Here is a 20,709-nt window from a genome sequence, read left to right on the forward strand (position 1 = left end):
AATCTTAATAATCCAAGAAACTTTAAACCAGAGTTTTCCAAATCTTGTCAATTTTTTAGTGCAGGGCTGCTCAATATTTAGCCTGCCTGAGAATGCCCTGGGGATCTCATTAAAATGCAGGTATGGGCCTGAAATGATGTATTTCTAACAAGCTCCCTTGCCAGCCCAAGGGCTACACTTTGGGTAGCAAAGTCTTGGTGCACCTACATACCTGACAGAAGCAAAGCACATCTTCTCTATTCCAGGCTTCAGGAAACATCTACAAATAAACTATAGACAGTGAACACCACATAGAGTACACATAAATAAACAAGGCACCGTGAACAAGGATTTGCGAAAACAAACAACAGAAACAATCACACAGATTTCAGATATGAGTTATCAGACAAATCTTAAGCAAAGCGGTCTCTATGTTTAAAATACACAGGCCAAAACTGAAAAAACTAATAAAGGTAACAAAAAAACTATTCAAAGGGACAGATTTGAAAGGGAGCCAAAAAGAATTTCTAATATGTGAATAAAAATAAAACTCAATAGACAGGTCTGGCAGCATATTAGACAAAGTTAGGCAAAGCATTAAGATACAAATTGCACGGAATGCAGCACAGAAGCCAAAAGATTAAAAATAAGAAATAATGAGGATAAAAGACGTTCAAACATATGTTTAGTCACAATTTCAGAAGTACAAGGACGAAGACATGGTGAGGCATATCTAAACATTTATTGGCTTGGAATTTTCTGGCACTGGTGAAAGATACCAACCCTTAAATTCAAGAAGCCCAAATGATTATTTCAACAAGATAAATAAAAAGATACTTACCTAGACATGTCATAATGAAACCATGTAATGAAACTAAGTACCAAAGACAGAAAATCTTCAACACAAGGGAAAGGAGAGAATTTTTTACAGACTATCAGCTGATTTCTTGAAAGCAACAATGGAAGCCAGAAGACAATAGAATTTTTATCTTCTTCAGGACACTTAAGATACATGCCAATTAAGAATTCTATACCAAATGAGATTATCTTTAAAGAATTAAGCTTTTGGGGCTCCAGGGTGGCTCAGTTAAGCATACAATTCTTCGTTTCCACTCAGGTCATGATTTCAGGGTCATTGATCAAGCCCCACATTGGACTCCACCCTGGGCGTGGAGCCTGCTTATGATTCTCTTTCTCCCTCTGCCCCTCTTCCCCCACTCCTCTCAAATAAAGTGTTAAAAAAAAAAAATTAAGCTTTTGTCAGATTAAAAACTGAGTTTTTTTCACCAGCAATACAAAGAAAATGACCTTGATATAGGACTGAGATTCAAGAATAAATAAGGGTGACAAACAGATAAATGTAAATGAACATTAATGCTATGAAATTATACTATCTACCTAAGGTTTTAAAAACCGATTAAAGTAAAATGACAATATCTTAAAGCCAAGAGGAGCTTGGTAAACTGAGTTACTATTCTAAGGTCTTTGTGTTTTCTGCAAGTAAAGGTACCAATTAATTACAGACCTTGTTAGATATACTATTTTAGTTTCTAAAGTAACCGAAGACTAGAATCATACACCTATGAAAAACAATAAATTCAAATGAGGGCACCAAATTAGAAAATAAAATGGTAAAGCTCAATGTCTAGTTGGATTTTCAAAACATTTCAACTAGAAGCAACAGATCTAAGTTAGAAAAATACCATGCAAACACTGGACAAAAAAAGCTGGTGTAGTTTATTAGCATTAAAAAACTGACATTACAAGTTTTTATTTTTTTTTTTAAAGATTTTATTTATTTATTTGAGAGAGAGAGAAAGAGAATGAGAGACAGCATGAGAGGGGGAGGGTCAGAGGGAGAAGCAGACTCCCCGCCGAGCAGGGAGCCTGATGTGGGACTCGATCCCGGGACTCCAGGATCATGACCTGAGCCGAAGGCAGTCGCCTAACCACTGAGCCACCCAGCGCCCACAAGTTTTTAAAAAGACATTACTAGAGATAAAAATGGTTTCTTCAGGGGCACCTGGCTGGCTCAATCAGTGCATGCGACTCTTGATCTCATGAGTTCAAGCCCCACACTGGACATAGAGCTTACTTTAAAAAAATTTAAAAATTAAAAGTAAATAACTTTTAAAAAATAGTTCCTTCATCATAATAAAAGATTCAATTCAGGAAGATAGCAATTCCCTTTTTTTAAAAAAGAATTTTTTTATATATTTATTTATCTGAGAGAGAGGGGGAGAGAATGAGCAGGGGAGGGGCAGAGGGAGAGGAGAGAATCTCAAGCAGACTCCCTGCTGAGCACAGAGCCCAACTCGGGGCTCGATCCCAAGACCCGAGATCATGACCTGAGCAAAACAAGAGTCAGATGCTCAACCAACTGAACCACCCAGGCACCCCGAGGAAGACAGCAATTCTTCATCAGCTTTAAAACCTTAAAACAAAAACTGAAAAATACACAAATCCAGAATTTAAAAACTCCTCTCTTGGTAACTGATATTAACAAGACAACCAAAAAATAAATTAGTTTGGATACAGATGTGAACAACATTATCAATAGACCTAATGGGGACAAATATAACACTGCAAATACACATTCTTTCCAAGCACACCTAGAATGTTGTCAGAAACTATCCATACACTAGGCCTCATAAAGTAAACCAACAAATTCAAAGAAATGAAATCACACAGAGCATATTCTCTGACCACAATGAATACAAATGAATAGAAATCAATAGCAAAAATAGGACTAGAATATCCCACAGTGGGAAAGTAAGCACACTTCCAGAGCAGTATCTAAATACTTTTACCAGAGCGCCTGGGTGGCTCAGGTCATGATCCCAGGGTCCTGGGATCGAGCCCCACATCGGCTCCCTGCTCCGCGGGAAGCCTGCTTCTCCCTCTCCCTCTGCCACGGCTTGTGTTCCCTTTCTCACTGTGTCTTTCTCTTTGTCAAATACATAAATAAAATCTTAAATACATACATACATACATACATACATACTTTTACCCGTCGAATGGCAAAGTTTTTAAAAATCTTGCATTAAATCTCTCAGTGTTTCTGCATATTACAACTCTGAAGAGCTCCACAGCATTTTGCAAATTTAGTTATGTCATTAAATACTACAAGGGGACACATGTACTAGACAACCATGTTTCATCTATTTCTCTCTATTCAATACAGTCTCACAGATTCTTATAGAAGCTGTAACATACTACATGACAAGTCTCTATCCCACAACACCCACCACAAGTTAACTAGGGTTCAGTACTCTGTAAATGACCTATGCTGGATCACTCAGAGTCCTTCCCAAAGGTACTTTAGATAGGGTACCTAGAGTGTTAAGTGCGAAGTCTGGCATTATGTTTAAGACAGGCACATTAGGAAGCAGTCTTGAGAGAGAGAGATAAAGCAGACACACACAGTAGAGACAACAGGTTAAGAATATCTGAACTGTTGGCTTCAGTTAATTGCTCCTGAGGCTCAGCTTCCTAATTCCATCCTTAAAAGATTTCATTAGACAAACATGAGTAGTTGATCTCAAGTAATAACTCTAGGTGACCCAGTATACAATTAACGCTTGAATGTTTTTTTAAGTCCTAGTTTACTTTTAAAATAAAATCTTAAAAGGAGGGGAGGGGACACCTGGGTGGCTCAGTGGTTAAGCGTCTGCCTTCGGCTTAGGTCGTGATCACAGGGTCCTGGGATCGAGCCTTGCATCAGGCTCCCTGCTGAGCAGGGAGCCTGTTTCTCCCTCTGCCTGCTCTGCCACTCTCCCTGCTTGTGCTCGCTCTTGCTCTCTCTCTCTCTCGCTCTCTCTCTGACAAATAAATCTTTACTTTAAGTCCTAGTTTACTTTTTATGCCTCCAAATTCAGATGTTCTTTCAAGTCGGATTCATTCATGGAGATTCACTGTTTTCTCCAATAGCAGTAACAAGGACAAAACTATAAAGTTTTTGTGTACTGTGGTTCTATATGAATACCTTGTATACTTGTAACATAGGTCTCTCACTTTAATCCTAACAATCCCAGAGTTGTAGCAAGAACAAATATTACTCATATCTAACAGAAGAGATTCAAAGGAAATTCATCTATGCTCAAGTATCTAAAATTGAAATCAGATTAGAATTCCAGTCTCCTGACTCTCAGACCAATAATCTTATACGATGCCTTTTAAAAGTATAATTTCAGGGGCGCCTGGATGGCTCAATCAGTTGAGCAGCTGACTCTTGACTCTTGGCTTGGGTCGTGGGATCAAGCCCCACGTTGGGCTCCACGCTCCGCAGGGAGTCTGCTTGGGATTTTTTCCCTCTACCCCACCCCACCCCCGCTTTCTTGATCACTCTCTAAGATAAAAACATAAATCTTTTTTTAAAAAAAGTATAAATTCAGGGGCGCCTGGGTGGCTCAGTCGGTTAAGTGTCTGCCTTAGACTCAGGTCGTGATCCCAGGGTCCTGGGATCGATCCCACATCAGGCTCCTTGCTAGGCAAGGGAGCCTGCTTCTCCCTCTGCCTGCCGCTCCCCCTGCTTGTGCTCTTTCACTCTCTCTCTGACAAATAAATAAATAAATCTTAAAAAAATAATAATAATAAAAATAAAACTAAAAAAGTATAAATTCATATGCATCAAATCCAGTTTGTAACTTCCGATTTCTAATATGCCTAAGTGAAAAAAATTCAACATTAAATGATAACACATACAGTTCCACTAAAATACCACTCTAAAAACTGTACCAATAGCATTGCTGAATACACTAAAATCAGTATCAAGAAATCCTAAAATTTAGTACATTCTTTTCCCATCCTTCATTAAAATTTAAGAGAGAAAAATATTAAGATGAAATACATCTAACACAAGTACCAACTTGTAGTAGCAGTAAAAGCAAGAGAAAGAGAACTGAATGAAACCACAGCCACCAAATTTCTATGTGCAGTTCATTTCTCACCCACAAATAATAAAAAAATAGCCAAAACAAACTAGGAGAGGTAGAAAGAGGAAGCAGTGCCAAAACATAAAAGAGGACAGTTGCGTCTGTTCTGGAAAAAGAGTCACCAGTAAGCATAAACCAGAAGTGACAAAAGGGTTAAGGATGATTTCGCTTTGTGCTGAGACATCAGCTAGCCCTGGCCCTCTTTTAAAGTGAGGTGAGCAGACAGTGATGACGTTAGAATCTCTGGTAGGATGCAGGCAAGACTCAAAGGAACTCTGGGAAGCTCAGACCAATGAAAGAGCAAACTGTGGAGTGAAAACCGATGGACTCTACTGGAAGCACTTATTTCAGAAGAACAATCCAAGCCTTCCTTAGGGGAGGCGATACACCTCTCAGGGTGTGGAAATATGAAAACTCTTCCCATATCTGCCCAGAAGAGCGGGGTGGGAAAGCAAAGAAAGAGGGCATTTCAGACAGACAGACAGCTTCAGAAAGGCCTGGGGGAGAGGGGGGGAGGCCTTGGGAGGTAGATGAATGAATGAATGAATCAAGAGGAAACAGCCAGAGGGGAGTCTCAGAGGAAAGTCTGAAAGCACCTCAAAAACTGAAATGACAAAAGAAACTCCAAAGAAGTAATGCACACCTAAACTCTGCCAACCTAACTGCATATCAAAGACAATAATGTAGAAAGTGCTAATATGTCTTTCAAAACAAAACATTCTGTATAAACTTCTAAAAAATAAGAAAATGAATGGAAGTCTGTAGAAGCCAATCAAAAATTCAATTTTTACCTGTTGAACTTCTACCTTGAAATATCAAAAAGAACTGGCAAACTGCTCCCTACCAGGTAGAACCAGAACTCTTGAGTTTGGTTCTGAAGTAAATTTGGCATCTTCCAAGAATAGTTTCCTATCCAGCCTTGTCCAAGTGACAGTTACAGCCAACAAATAAGCATAGTTTCTAGTTAACAGGCTGTTTACATTCAAATAATAATTTCAAGTAGAAAAATTATCAAAACGGATGAACCCTCCTTGGAGGATAAATCCAAGTACCAAGTAGTTTCCATCTGTAGTCCCATACTACAAAATGGGCAAGGCTAGTTTTTTTTAAAAAATTGGTATGATTTTAACTAACAGAAGGACAGTATATCACATCTGAATCATCAATTCTAAAACTTAACCTAAAAGTTTACAGAAAATCCAATGAGTACAGGGTTTATTTTGGAGCAATGAAATGTTCTGAAATTAGACGGTGGCGATGGTTGCACAACTCTGTGAATATATTAAAAACACTGTAGATTTTAAATGGGTGAATTGTATGACATAAGAATTATGTATCTGGATAGAGCTGCTTAAAAAAATTCTGTTTTGCTTTGAAAGTGTTTCCTGCCTTCCAAAGTACTGCATAAAAAGGAAAATTCTAAAGCTGTTGCTTTTAGATCTTCAAATATGTCAACAAACAAAATGTTAACATGCCAGGCTCTTCCCAACAGGTACTGAAAGGTACTATAAACCAACTGACATTTTAAAGACAAATAATCATCATTTGTTAAGAATGAAAAGACTCCTACGTAGAATGGAATACATTTTTTAATGCATTTACTAAACATGACTGATAATCCAATTTCTTCACTACTTATACATCTTCCTATTCTCTATTCTAATAAAGTAATGATGCCTTTTCTACTTCATAGTCTTTACACTGGTTAGAAAGTCAGTAAGTTTTTCTTGTTTTCCAACAATGTTATTAAATATAAAAATAAAATGAAAACCAGAAGTATTTACATAGGAACTAACAACTATATTCCACAATACCTAATATTGGATCAATTTAAGCATTTATTAACTTTTTCTAAAGCAAACAAAACAAGAATAATCAAATCCAACATGGATACTATCACTTACCTGTTCCAAAAGAAGTTCTTCTAGGACTCAAAAAGTCCAGTGATCCAAATGGAAGTACTAGTTTACTTTCTATCAAAACTTTAACAAAACCTAAAGACTGAGGGACAGATATTCTAGATACGTAGACTCGTAAAAATGTATTCAATCAACAGATGTTTGCAGTCCAACTGTGCAAAAGGCACTGATGTGTCTTTTAAGTCAGAAATAATTGCTTTAAGGAAACTTTAAAATGCACTGTAGTTAACCACCCAAGTTAAAACAAAAAATCCAGAACTATCGCAACCAGTTCTTCAAGAATTTTCATTAATCAGGTTTGGTGCAACCCACTTTAAAAAGGAAAAGAAAGAATGCCTGCTGAAGGAAAGGCAGATTGCCCTGAAGTGAAAAAAACAATTTAAAAATGAAGGCAGGGTGGGGGAAGAGGGGAGGGCATACTATCAACTCCAGGGAGGTTTACATTAATGTCCTTAGACTAGAATTCTTTACTGAGTAATTTTTTTATTCCTCATATACAAATTAAAAAAATAATAGCTCTGCTCCTGGTTTGTTAACTATATGAGATATACCCACACATCTAAAAATTAAGGGCGGGGAACCACATGAACACAAGTCATTTTACACCTGTCCACCAGGAGAATCACCTCCTCTATGTAGAGCACTTCGGAGCAGTGCCTTTACCTACATTTCCTCACATTTCAGCCTTTACAATGGTCACATCAGTTTTTTGGAGGGGAGGGAAGAATGAGGGGACACCAAGGCCAAGACTTACTAGTTGGGATATGGGAGTGCCAGGTCTTACTCAGCTGCTCAATTACTTAAAGGGGTAGTCTCTCCCCAATGGTATTTACCTACCATTGGGGAAGCAGACAACAGTAACAGTGGATAGTACTGGGAGGAAAATTAAGCAATCAGTAGAGAGAATAAAGGAGGGGGGACTACACACAGGAGAAGGCAGAAGGTAACATTCCCTACCCAAATTCCATCTATCCCACACTCTTCCCTGCTAAAAGAATCCTGCCTTATAGCGAGTAAAAATCCCTTCACCTCTAAGGAAGGAGGCTACTCCCTGTCCCTCAGGGATGAGTCATGATTGGGCCAAAGCCAGTATTTTTTCTCAAATTCTAAGATTAGAGCCTTGAAATCGATTTAGACCAGGGGTTCATAATCAGGAGTTCATGAACTTGGATTGAAAAAAATAATTTCACTAACCTCTAATTGAAATTTAACATTTCCTTCTATCCTGAATAGGCAACAAACCACAGCATCATTGGCAGTACCGCTGGCTTTGCACCAAGAGAAATCACAGATATTATCCTATCACATTACAATTGTTGCAGATACCTCAAAATATCATTTACACCCATCACTGCTTTCAACAGCTGCTAGATCATGTTATTGAAAATGCTAATAAAGGAATGTATTACTATTTTACAGCATACTAATTTAGCAGTTTAAGAACTAGATTTCAACATTTGATATACTGGGGGTTTGTCTTATGCAATTATTTTAGGAATTTAAAATTATTTTGAGGAGTCCACAGCTTAAGACTGTGAAATGGTCCACACCACAGAAAACGTTAAGAATTCTCGGACTTAGGGGCGCCTGGGTGGCTCAGTTGTTAAGCGTCTGCCTTCAGCTCAGGTCATGATTCCAGGTCCTGGGATCGAGCCCCGCATTGGGCTCCCTGCTCTGTGGGAAGCCTGCTTCTCCCTCTCCCACTTCCCCTGCTTGTGTTCCCTCTCTCGCTGTGTCTCTGTCTGTCAAATAAATAAATAAAATCTTTAAAAAAAAAAAAAAAAGAAAAAGAATTCTCGGACTTAAAAGGTCGTAACCAGAAGTTTTAAATTAAATAGAGAATAGCAGCATGCCAAATGCTTAAGTACTGTTTGACATTTACTTCAGTTACACACACATTTCTATACATACACTGGTGAAGCAAAGTAGGGCATTTCTTATCATGGACTGAAGATCAAAAGAATTTAAAAGCCAGTGGTTTAAACCTATATTCATACAATTACACCATTACTCTTATTTTTGCCAGAGGTATGCCCTAGCTCTCCCCAAATAAAAGGTATGGTGAAGTATGCTAAGCATCCTTCAGGAATACTTTTGCTTTCTCTCCAACAAATAAATAAAAGTCTTCAAAAATTAAAAAAATATATATTAAAGTGTTTTAATTGTCTATTAAATTTACTAACACCTAAATTATGACATCTGAAAAATAACAAATTCACACACTGTTGACTGTAATTTCATACATTTATAGCAACTGTGAAAATAAGTCATTTAAAAAGAACTATTATATGGTTCTTTTATATAGAATAAAAGCTATTAAACTCCTTCTAGGAGCCAATACCCTAATCAAAAAAACTGTAATTTAGCAACTATCATTTGATCACCTCATTGGGAACAAGGCACTGTGCTAAGCACTTCTCTCCCACTAAAAACTCAAAAGAATCCTATAAAGTACGATTTTCCTATACTTTATACCTTAATAACTTGCCCAAGATCAAACAACCAGGAAACCAGAACCCAAATTCACTCTCCTGATGAGTCCATACTGTCAAATGATCTCCTTCAACCTTACAACTCTAACACTCAGGGAATTCCAAGATGTTATCAGAGAAATCCATCTTCTCAAACCTGTCTTTTTAGATAGTCTATCAACAAAGGAAAGAAAAGCTTCCTCTCAAAAAGAATGGTTATTAACAATAACAACACATGGAGCACTTATCCTTTACCAGCCACTGTTTCAAAGTTTTACATAGTAACCAATTTAATCCTCACAACAAACCTAAAATAGGTATTACTATCATTCCCAGCAAAACTGAAGCAAAAAAAAGTGACTGACCTAAGGTCACAAAGTTAATTGTATCAGAGCCAGGGTTTAAGTTAAATTCCAGTCTTTGCTCTTAGCCACTTACACCAAATTCCTTTATCACTTACACATTATTACATTACCTTTTAAGACATATGTCATTTCCAAATCCTGTGAACCAAGTAAAGGCAGCAGGGGGTTGGCAAACTATGGCACACAGGCCAAATCTGGACCACTGCTTCCTTTTGTAAATAAAGTTTTATTTAAACAAAGGCAACGGCTGCTTTTGCCCCACAACAGCTGAGTAATTACAACAGAGAAGACATGACCCACAAAGACAAAAATATTTGCTGTCTGGCACCTTATAAAAAAAAGTTTGCTGACCCCGGTTCTGGAAGACAGTGTAAAAGCCTTCCTCTAAACCATCCAAATTAATATACATTTTTTTCTTCATCATTATAAATAAAAACAGCAGCAGCTACCACTGTACTTATGCAAGATCCTAACAGCAACCCATTTTATACAAAAGAAAACTAAGCCTCAGAGGGTTTAAATGACTTATCCAAGATCACATAGCTAGCATAAGGAGGATCTTGTTTAAATCAGAGTTTCTTGCATCAAGGCCCATATGCTTTGTATAGGGAGGGCACTGCCTTCAAAATATGTAAATGTGTATAGCCATGAAAAATTGTTTATGAAAACTGACTAAAGTTTCACGATAAAAACACCAACTTTAAAAAATGTTCATGTAAATGTATGCACTAATATTAATTGGCTCATACTTTCATCTTATTTTCCATTATACCATATTTATATATTTCCTGTTATTCCAATTGGGTTTATGAATAACCCAGGGATACTCAAAACACAGGAAGAATATATGGTACATTCTCCCTATGTAAAGTTATGGGGCAAAAAACTCACTTAAATAAACACAGAAAATAAACACAGCATGTAGACTGTATTTACTCAGTACAATTAACTCTCCTTGGCCACTGAAAAATTCTACCCTCTTCTGAAGCAGACTCTCATCCACCCTCATTACACTTCTTGTGCAGAATGTCCAACTCTCTTCTATTTACCCCCTTACCTATCCATCCCCAGCCCACCTACCTCCCCATTTCCCATCCCTCCTCTGGTGGAGACTAACCTATGTACCAGTAAGCCAAGGGAAGGATTCAATAGAGGTTGGTTGCTGTTGCTATTATTCATAGAGCCTTTTCTTATTATTCTTATCCCATTCATCTCCCACACCACTAGACTGGTCTACATCACTGTTAAGACTGTATTATACAAAAAAGACTATATTATACATATTTATAGTGAAAACCACATCAGAAAGATAACAAGGAACTGAATTTGGAATTAAATGTGATCAAGTATACATGGATGAAGATAACTATTCTGGGAAATATTTGAGTAATATTTTTACCATATTCTCTGTTCCTAACAGCTAGTCACCTGATAAGACATCTGAATAATGTCTTAAAATTCAGTTTAAGAGTTTTTATAGTTACTTTTATTCCCAACTTTATCTCCTTCCCTAATGAGACTATAAACTCAAGGCCAAGGACCACATCTTACATGTCTTCCTAATCCTAAATCTTGATTTAGGACTTTAAATAAGTATTCAAAAATATCTATAATAATACATACCATTTGCTTATTATTCATATAAATTCTATGTCCACCGCTAACTTCAGACTACCTACGCTGAGAGCAGACATCTTACGTGAGTATTTTTCTAGGTCTGAGTATTGCTAATGCAATTTAAGCAACACCTCTAAAAGATAAATGCAGCAGTTGCTGAAACCAGCCTAATTCCTTGCACTGGACCATGACTCTAATACTGGACCGTAAGACAGACCTAATTGCAGAATGTTTTTTTAGAACCACTGTTTTACTAAGTCTCTGACTGTATGTTCCTTAAAAGATTAAGCCATTCCTAACTTTAAAACTCTTAATTAATATGGAAACTTCCCAAATCCTTTACTATCGCATTAAAATTTTAAATAAACTCAGCAGGCATCCTGTAAAAAGTTCTAAGTATCTCTAAATATGGTAAACCCTGAAAAGTTAATTGTGCATTATGAATCATCTTATTTTTCTTTTTTAGTAACAAGGAAGAATTAACGCATGCTGAATGGAAGTAAACGCAGGAGTTAAGCTGAAGGTCCATCCGACAGAAAAGAAAACGCTGGTATTCCAGCAAACATGAAGTTTACCGATTCTTTAGCTGAATCAAGAACTAGGAGCTGAGTGTCATTTAACACCAGTGCCACAACGGAGATCCCCAAATGATGGTTTACTATCTCTTCCATAATTCCTTTCAGAATCCTTAGTTTGTATAATGAGAAGATACCTGGAGAATAAATGGCATGGCCTAATACACAGGCAGCTGAAAAGTAATACTAGATGGTTCAAAGAGGCAGAAGCGGATTATTTTACAGTGCCACACCAAAGGCTGAAATTCCCCAAGTCTTACCTCATAGCAGCAACTGGAAGGGCAAACTTTTCAAAAGACTGGGTGAAGAGTAAAGTAAAAAAAGAATAAACTCTGCAATTAACAGTCTAGTTTTCTGACAAAAGTATTTTGAGGTCAAGATGTGTAAATTAACACTGAAGTTCCTAATGACAGTTGAGAAATAATTAGGAAACTAGTCTGATTACATACAAAGCTACAAACTACTGAAATCTTCTAAAAAATCAGCCTAATTGTTGCCATCTACTGGGAGAAAGGCAGAAATGCTTGTGGGTCTGGGATGGAGGGGTAGACTTCAAGTCTAATTCCCTCGAGACTAGGCCGCTTTCCCTAGGTGGATATAAGGAAATGTGTTTAATAAAGGAAAAATTAGGAAGCTGCACGAATGCCTTGAATTAAAAGACACTCTTGTCTCTTGTATTAGTAAAATACACAGCCTTCACAAACGTTTTTATTCCAAAGTCCACAAACCCCCCCCAAATTGTGCTATACAGCTTTAACAGGTGTAAGTCATGAACTTGCACTAACTGCTAACATCTCTCCTATTTCCACACAAGAATAAAATGAATTCAAACTGCAATCAGCAAAGTCTACAAGAATACTCTAGGAACAAAAGCTGCTGTAAGAAAACTAAATATTATTGCTACCAGACCCCTGAAGTATTATTCTCTGTATCTTTAGTTTCTCTTTAGCCACCAGCTAACCTCATTTCCTAATTTTGAAATCCTGTTTTGTGTACTTTTATAAAAGTAACAGGGATAACAAATAGTCTACTATGACATCAACCAAAGTGCTAGGCAAATATTTTACTAAGATATTTAACTTGATTAAACAGGTAATATTGGGGTGCCTGGGTGACTCAGTTGGTTAAGCGACCAACTCTTGATTTTGGCTCAGGTCATGATCCCCACATCAGGCTCCTTGCTGAGCATGGAGCCTGCTTGAGATTCTCCTTCTCCCTCTACCCCCGCAGTCCCCCGCCTTGGGAAAAACAAACGAAAGATCCCAAAAGAACAGGTAATATTAACTTGCACTTTTTTTAAAGTACATAAATACTGGGACGCCTGCGTGGCTCATTCAGTTAAGCATCTGACTTCAGCTCAGGTCATGATCTTGGGGTGTGGGATCAAGCCCCACATTGAGCTCCCCACTCTTGGGGCTCCAGAATCTGCTGAAGATTCTGCACTCATGAGCTCTCTCTCAAAAGAAGTAACTACATCTTTTTTTTTTTTTTTAAAGTATGTAGGGGTGCCTGGGTGGCTCAGTTGGTTAAGTGTCTGCCTTTGGCTCAGGTCACCATCCCAGAGTGCTGGGATGGAGTCCCACGTCAGGCTCCCTGCTCAATGGGGAGTCTGCTTCTCCCTCTCCCTCTGCCCCCCCCACCCCACTCGTGCTCTCACTCACACTCTCTCAAATAATAAAATTTTTTTTTTAAATTATGTAAACACTGAAGCCACATTTGCTTTTCTTAAAACATCGTGTTTTTTACTGCATTACATGTTTAGCAGAAGTTTCTCTTATAAAGAGGGCTGACATTACTGAGGAACTCAAAAAATCATGTATTAATTTTCAAACAGTACTCTGAATTAAAAAAAAACTGAATATAAACAATAGATGAATGTGTTAAGACAAAATGACTGCCACCTTCCACTAACAGGGACGAACTCTATGACTGAACAGAGGAGTAACAGGAGTCATCAGACAGCTCCTGCTTACTGAACAGAGGTACTCTAACTACTAAGTAGGGAAATTAAGCAAAAAGTTTTACCTCCACACTGCTTTTTTCACCCCAAAACTTAAAATAACCCCTACAGTGTACAGTCCTAGAAAGGGAATCCATTTCATAGAAAGGTAAGATCCAAATAAGATCTGAAAGCACTTTTTCTCTGTAGATCATTTACAAATTAAATATTTCTGTACACTTTTTTCATGTCACCGCCTATTCAGGGATCAACAACAAACTCAACATGTCTATTTGTTAAATCTAATTGTAATTTCTCCCATTTAAGAACCTCAACCATCTCAGCCTGACTTCCTATTTCATAAATGTGAACTCTCTACTCCAAAGGGCCAGTTTATCTGACCATGAGATCCTCACCTCAACTTCACCTTTTTAAGCTCCCCATTCTTCTCTACCTACCCAAACAACTGAGGCCAATTCAAGTCCCTCATCTCTCCATAAAGTCTTCCTCAACCTAGTCAACTTCAACCTAGGACTGAATCTCCCTCCAAGCTTCTGAGTACCCACTCTGTAAAACTCAACTTTGTACTTAACAATATGCACAATGGTCGATGTTGTGTTCTGTCGTCAGAGTTTGAACTCATCTACAATAAAGTACCACATCTCTTCAACATAAGAGATCCCATTTTATAAATCTATTCCTCCTCAGCATTTTTCAAGAGGGTTTGGAACCAGAAATGCACATGCATTACTTGCTGAGGAAGTATTTTCACAATGAAGGCACTTTCACCCATTTATTCAGTAAAGCCAAATTTCGTGCCCTAATTTATCAGTTTCTTAATTTAGATTCTCATATTCTACATTTAGAAAACCTGCATTTAGAGTATCTACAGGAGGGACACCTGGGTGGCTCAGTCAGTTAAGCGCCTGCCTTCGGCTCGGGTCATGATCCCAGGGTCCTGGGATCGAGTCCCACATAGGGATCCTCGCTCAGAGGGGAGCCTGCTTCTCCCTCTGCCTGCCGCTCTCCCTGCTTGTGCGTTCTCTCTCTCTCGCTCTGGCAAATAAATAAATAAAATCTTAAAAAAAAAAAAAACAACCAGAATATCTACAGGATACTTCTCTATGCTAAACACTATACTATATATAGTTATCAAGTAAATTCAACCAGGTTAAGTGATTTTCAACTAAATGAAACCACGGAACTCAGGACAAGAACCTTCTGTATTCCTCCCAGCAGAGACCTGGCACGCAGTAAGCACTAGATAAATATGTATTGATAAACACGTTTTTACCTGGTAGTAAACATAATTCCCAAATGCTAAACCTAAGGTAACAAAGTTAGTAAAATAGTCTAGTGCCTTAACAATCCCTTAAAATGGGGATTTTCATGAGCCCTAATTCTGAAAAATTTATATTTTAGCATCCTACACACAGCTACCAAATCCTGAGAAATGAAAATAAGCAAGCTGACAGAAACTATGGCAAATGGTGCTACTATTATTTCACAATATAATTCCTCAATGTGTCACCAAAACAAACTATCACTGCCATGTACATTGCAGGTCAGGAGCCTTGTGCCAGCCACCATGGTGATGGCAGAATGAGAGCTTTATCACAAGAAGCCAAAGATCTAGTTAAGAAGAAGTGACTAATTATAATAAGAGAGATGGTGAAAGCAGTAACTAAAAACTAACAAAATGCTATGGAAGGGAGAAGTAAGGAGTAAACTCTTACAGGAGGTACTGGAAGAAAGTGAAGTGTGTACCTGTAGCTACGAGAGACCCAAGATGAGGGAAGGGTGTCGATCCAGGGAGACTTAACAGTCAAAGTCCATCAAGAAAGCTGAAGTTCCTGGAGGGTGTTCAGAGAGGAACAAGCAGCTCAATCTGACTGCATGCAGCCAAGGGTGCAAAACAGACAAGATTACAAAACACCGGGGCCATAGCAGAAGTTACAGCATGTTCATGTATTTACTATTTACAAGGCTACTACAAGCACTTGGTTTTCAGGAAGATTAAAAAAAAGGGGGGGGAGGGAGAGGCCCTCCATATGATCTCCATGAACCTACTCTCTAAGGACACAAAGCAGCTTAAATTACAACTCAACAGTGAATTTCAGACGGGCTATCTGTAAAAACCCATTCTGGGTTTCCAGGGCATCACACGTTTACCAGTATAAGGACTTCAAATTGAGTTAATCTGACCTTAAGAAGATATAGCACAAGGTACATCTATTTATTCAGAATGCTGCCCACGGGTGGAATGAGTAGGAGTTTTGAAGTCAGGGCAGAACTCATTGGTTATGACAGCCAACAAGTTGATTAAAATACACATTGAAATGCTGTAACTTCAAGTCTTGAAGACTTGCTGATAGACACTTCAGCTTATAAATAGCCTTCAAAATCCACATATAGGTAATTACATATTTATAGAATATATCCTTTCTAAAAGAGAAACAAAGAAACTAAACAAAAATGATGTATAAAACTCAACTGCATACTTAAATACATATGCATCATATCAAAATATATTTAGGGCCTCAGTGTAGAATTTAAATGACCAACTATTATATGTAAATAAGGGATTATTAAAGACTATGAAATGGCTTGTCCTCACTTTAATACATGACAAAGTAACTTGTAGTCTCTAAAACACATATCCAATAGATTAAAAAGAAAACTTCCAAAATCTTTTTTAGCATCAACTATGATTCAAAAAGTTTGTCAAGGGGCGCCTGGGTGGCTCAGTCGTTAAGCGTCTGCCTTCGGCTCAGGTCACGGTCACGGTCCCAGGGTCCTGGGATCAGGGTCCTGGGATCGAGCCCCTCATTCGGCTCCCTGCTCAGCGGGAAACCTACTTCCCTCTCTCCCACTCCCCCTGCTTGTGTTCCCTCTCTCGCTGTATCGCTCTCTGTCAAATAAATAATACCTTAAAAAAAAAGTTTGTCTAAACAAATAAGACGCTAAACCGTTACAAATTATTTTCACTTACAGCAATATTTTATTCTCACAAACCTTGTTCCTTTAATAAGGATTCAAAGATTCCTTAATACAGGCCAGACACTGTGCTAGAGGGATAAAAAAAAGGGGGAAGATGGACTTGAAGGAATTCATAATCAACTAAAGAACACTATCATATCTTCACAAATTCTCTAGTCTACATATATAACAGAAATATGTTCTAGGTAGAAGGGTGTTAACAAATAAGGCAATGGCAATGAACCAGTGAGGAAGGGCCCTGTGTTCCAATCTAGCTTTAGCTTCGTAGCCTAACCTCCTCAACAGTGTCTAGCATACAAATGACAATTAAATCTAGGTTAGGTGGCAATAACCACACTCCAGATTAGGCACTTGAAACTCACAAAGGTTAAACTATTTGCTCAAGGTCACAAAGACAGAAAAGGCAGTCAAGACCACTACCCAATTCTTCTACCTTCAAATCAGATGTTCACTTGAACAATAAATGCTGTTCTCTAATGAAAAGGACAGAGTGGCAAGCAGTTTTTTTCACTCTAGACCACTAAAATGACTTTTTAAATCAAGCAGAGCTGCAAAATTACTAATAGCTTCTGCACACTCAAGTCAAAACAGGTAGGTCTGAATAATGGACAAGTTCCTTTTTCTTCTGGCCAACCCAGTTTAATGAAACTAGAAGAATCACAACCAAACTCTGAAAGGCCTCAGAGAAGAACTGTGAAGCAGACTTATCTCAGCCTAGGAAACAATTTCTCTTGCCCATCACCTAAAATCAGTAAGTCAGGGTATTAGATTTAAAGAACTGCATTGTTAAAAATCCAGAACACTCACCAAGTTAAATTTTACTTAAAAAAAATCAAGAGACTGGTTCAGCATCACTCTATTTACCTATTTACTCTTAACAGTGAGCACCCACTGTGTGTCAGAGTAACCTAGCAGACCAGGTAGCGATTATAGAGAATAACTGCTAGGGGTTTAGGCCTTCAAGAATCTGTATGAACTATACAGAGGCACTGAAAGAAAACACACAAATGTAAAGTTAACATTACATGTTAAGAACTACAAGCACCAGGATTATATAACAATCTATAGATTCTATCTATCTATGGTGTAATATCCATCAACTTCTTACTCTTCCACCCTTTCCCAGCACTCGATGGTACAGCAGTCAGGAAGACATGAAGAGGCTGTGATCACAAAACCAAATAGCATCTTGAGGAATCGGTCGAGGCTAAGAAACTTCCCAAGCAGGAAGACTGGTTGCACAGTCAGCAAGACTAGGCTAACATTACTGGTTTGGAGTGGGAAGGAAAATGGGTATTATTTTCAATCAGGCATATGAGTGCACCTTCATGCAAAACAGTGATACAAGATAATCCTTGACTTCGGAAAGGCTATAATCCAGTTAGGGAAACAAAAGGAACACATGTCAACAAATTCAGCACTATAATCCCCAAATGGAGCTTATTTAGATAACCAAGAAATAAAAAGGAAAAGCTCATGGGGTAGAAGTTTTTGAGGAAGTGATATGAAGGGTTGAGTTGAAGTGAACCTAAAATGGTTTAAATAAAGGAAAAGTGCGTGTCAGGGTGGCAGTAGCAAGAACATGAATGAAGAGGAAAAGCAACAAACAGGTTGCTTTTTCAACTTGAGTCCATTCAATTACCTCAGCAAACAGAAAGATAAAGGGTGAACTGGTATCCTATTTGCTCAGAAAGATCCTCACCCACCCACTTAAAAGAACTAAAAAAAGAAAACAAAACCCTAAATCCTGTAAAGAAAACAGATCAAGATTTGGCAATATTTTCCCTTAACTGTAGTCTCTGACATTAGAAAGCAATTTCTTAAGAGCCACAGACCTGAACACATACAGGTTATCAATAATAAAAATGTAAAGAAATTTCTCTAAGGATGATTAACAAATTTATTCAGTAGGAGGTATGGTGAAAAAGTATCTACCATGCTGATGCAAATAATAATAATAATAATAATAAATAACAGAAATTGGGCCCAAGTTCCACTACCAATTTAGCAGCAGTTTCAAAATGTAAGTTGCTGTAATTTCATATCTGCAACCTACCTTACATCAAGGTCACCCCCCTATCACCATCACTGGTGAGAAGCTCTTGTTTTTAATGACCTCAAAATAGCTACTGTAATTTTCTAAAACTAATGATAATATATTACACTTATTTAGCAGTCTGTAGTTTTTCACAGCCATTATATCCACTGGGTCTCAAAATTACCCAGTGAGGTAAAACAGTGATTACCCATCCCTATTTTACAGATAAAATTACTGGAGACCAGGGGCACCTGGGTGGCTCAGTCAGTTAAGCGTCTGTCTTCAGCTCAGGTCTTGTTCCTGAGGTCCTGGGATGGAGCCACACATGGGGCTCCTTGCTCAGCCGGGAGTCTGTTTCTCCCTCTGACCCTGGTCATGCTCGCTGGCTCTCTCTCTCTCAAATGAATAAAAAATCTTAAAAAAAAAAAAAAACAGGTAACTGGAGACCAGATAGGGTAAATGAATAGTTCAAGGTCACACAGCTACTAAATGGCAGTGTGTGAATTCCCAAGCCATTGTTTGTCTCTTTGCTGGGATGATGTGCTTAAGTAAGATCATAAAATCTTATCTAGATAACATAAATCCAGTAATCTTAAAAGTTAGAATGGAAAGGTAAATATTCAAATTTACTTTGCTAGGTGAAAACACTGATTTTACACTGGCTTAGCATCCCCTCAATTTTTAAAATATTTTAGCTTAGCAGCTTCTGGAACTCTAACTGCCAAAAGTATTCTAAAACTTTTAGAAAGTAAATGAAAAACTAAAAAAAAAAACAAACCTGTTCACTCACACAAACTAAACAGTAACCATCAGCTCAGCAGACTTAAAAACCACTCAAACTCCTTAAAAACTGGGAATCGAACAGAAACAATAACATTAATTGCATTCTACATTAATTACATGGCAATTCTTAAATCCTTATGGATACCAGCACATTCATAGAAAAGCAGATGTGGAAAAAGCCCACAAACTCAAACCACGTTAATATGTTCTCTTAAGCGTAAAGTAAATGAAATAAAAACTCCCCAAACAATCTCACAAAGATGATGTAAAAGCCACACTAATAAATTAATATTTCTGGGCCTGAAAATGGGAGCAGGGTTATTTCAAAAGAAATTTTGTTTACTTTAAAATTCACACTTAGTATTGATCTCCTTGCATAATGAAAATAAACCTCAATAAAACCATCTGCCAACTGATTGTCTCTAAACCTGATAATGCCATTCCTCAACCTTAACCGCCCCCCCCACTCCCCTCCACCCCGAGTAAATGCGACACACACACAGGCCTCACATATAGGCCTCTTGCCTTTTTCCCCAGTAACTAGGACCTTTGTTCCAAGCGTCGGTTTTTTGCCCCACTCAATAGCTCTTTCAACTTTCTACCCTATATTTTTTGTTTTGTTTTGTTTTTAGAGAGAAGATCCTCAGCCTCAACTTTCTGGGTCTTTAAAAAATGAAATGCCAAAAATATCTACAGAGAGACTGGAAAGGAATAGAAAGTTGAACACAGCACTAAAGGGCCTACAAAACGGAGTAAAGCCCGGGGATCGGGTGATTTGGCAGCCCAGGCAAGATCCGGGGAAGGCCGACCAGGAAAGGAGACAGCAGGGGAGCAGTTAGACGTCCACTCAGAACACATTCACTGCGCTATTAAACGTACCCCCGCACCCCTCACACACGAACGTTTACTCACCGACACAGTCCCTCCTTCAATTAACTAACGAAGCAATTAAACTCTACCCACCGCCAGACACGATGCTCAAGCTAAACGTCCCCAAAGTAAAACGGCGTTATCAAAAACCAACCAACCTGTCTTAAGGGTTTAGGGGCAGCCCCTTCCGTTCTCTCCTTACCACACAAGGGTAACCAA

At 38.1% G+C, this 20,709-nt stretch overlaps 1 protein-coding gene across 17 annotated transcripts in view; it reads right to left on the minus strand.

Annotated features, from left to right (window-relative positions):
• TRIP12 (thyroid hormone receptor interactor 12) overlaps positions 1-20,709 on the minus strand; it is a 141,892-nt gene that overhangs the window by 118,599 nt on the left and 2,584 nt on the right. The gene's annotated exons all lie outside the window — the stretch shown is intronic.

This window comes from Mirounga angustirostris, unplaced genomic scaffold, assembly GCF_029215605.1.
Source record: "Mirounga angustirostris isolate CCGP_5_RB_7025 unplaced genomic scaffold, mMirAng1.0.hap1 SCAF_3, whole genome shotgun sequence".
NCBI lineage: Eukaryota > Metazoa > Chordata > Mammalia > Carnivora > Phocidae > Mirounga > Mirounga angustirostris.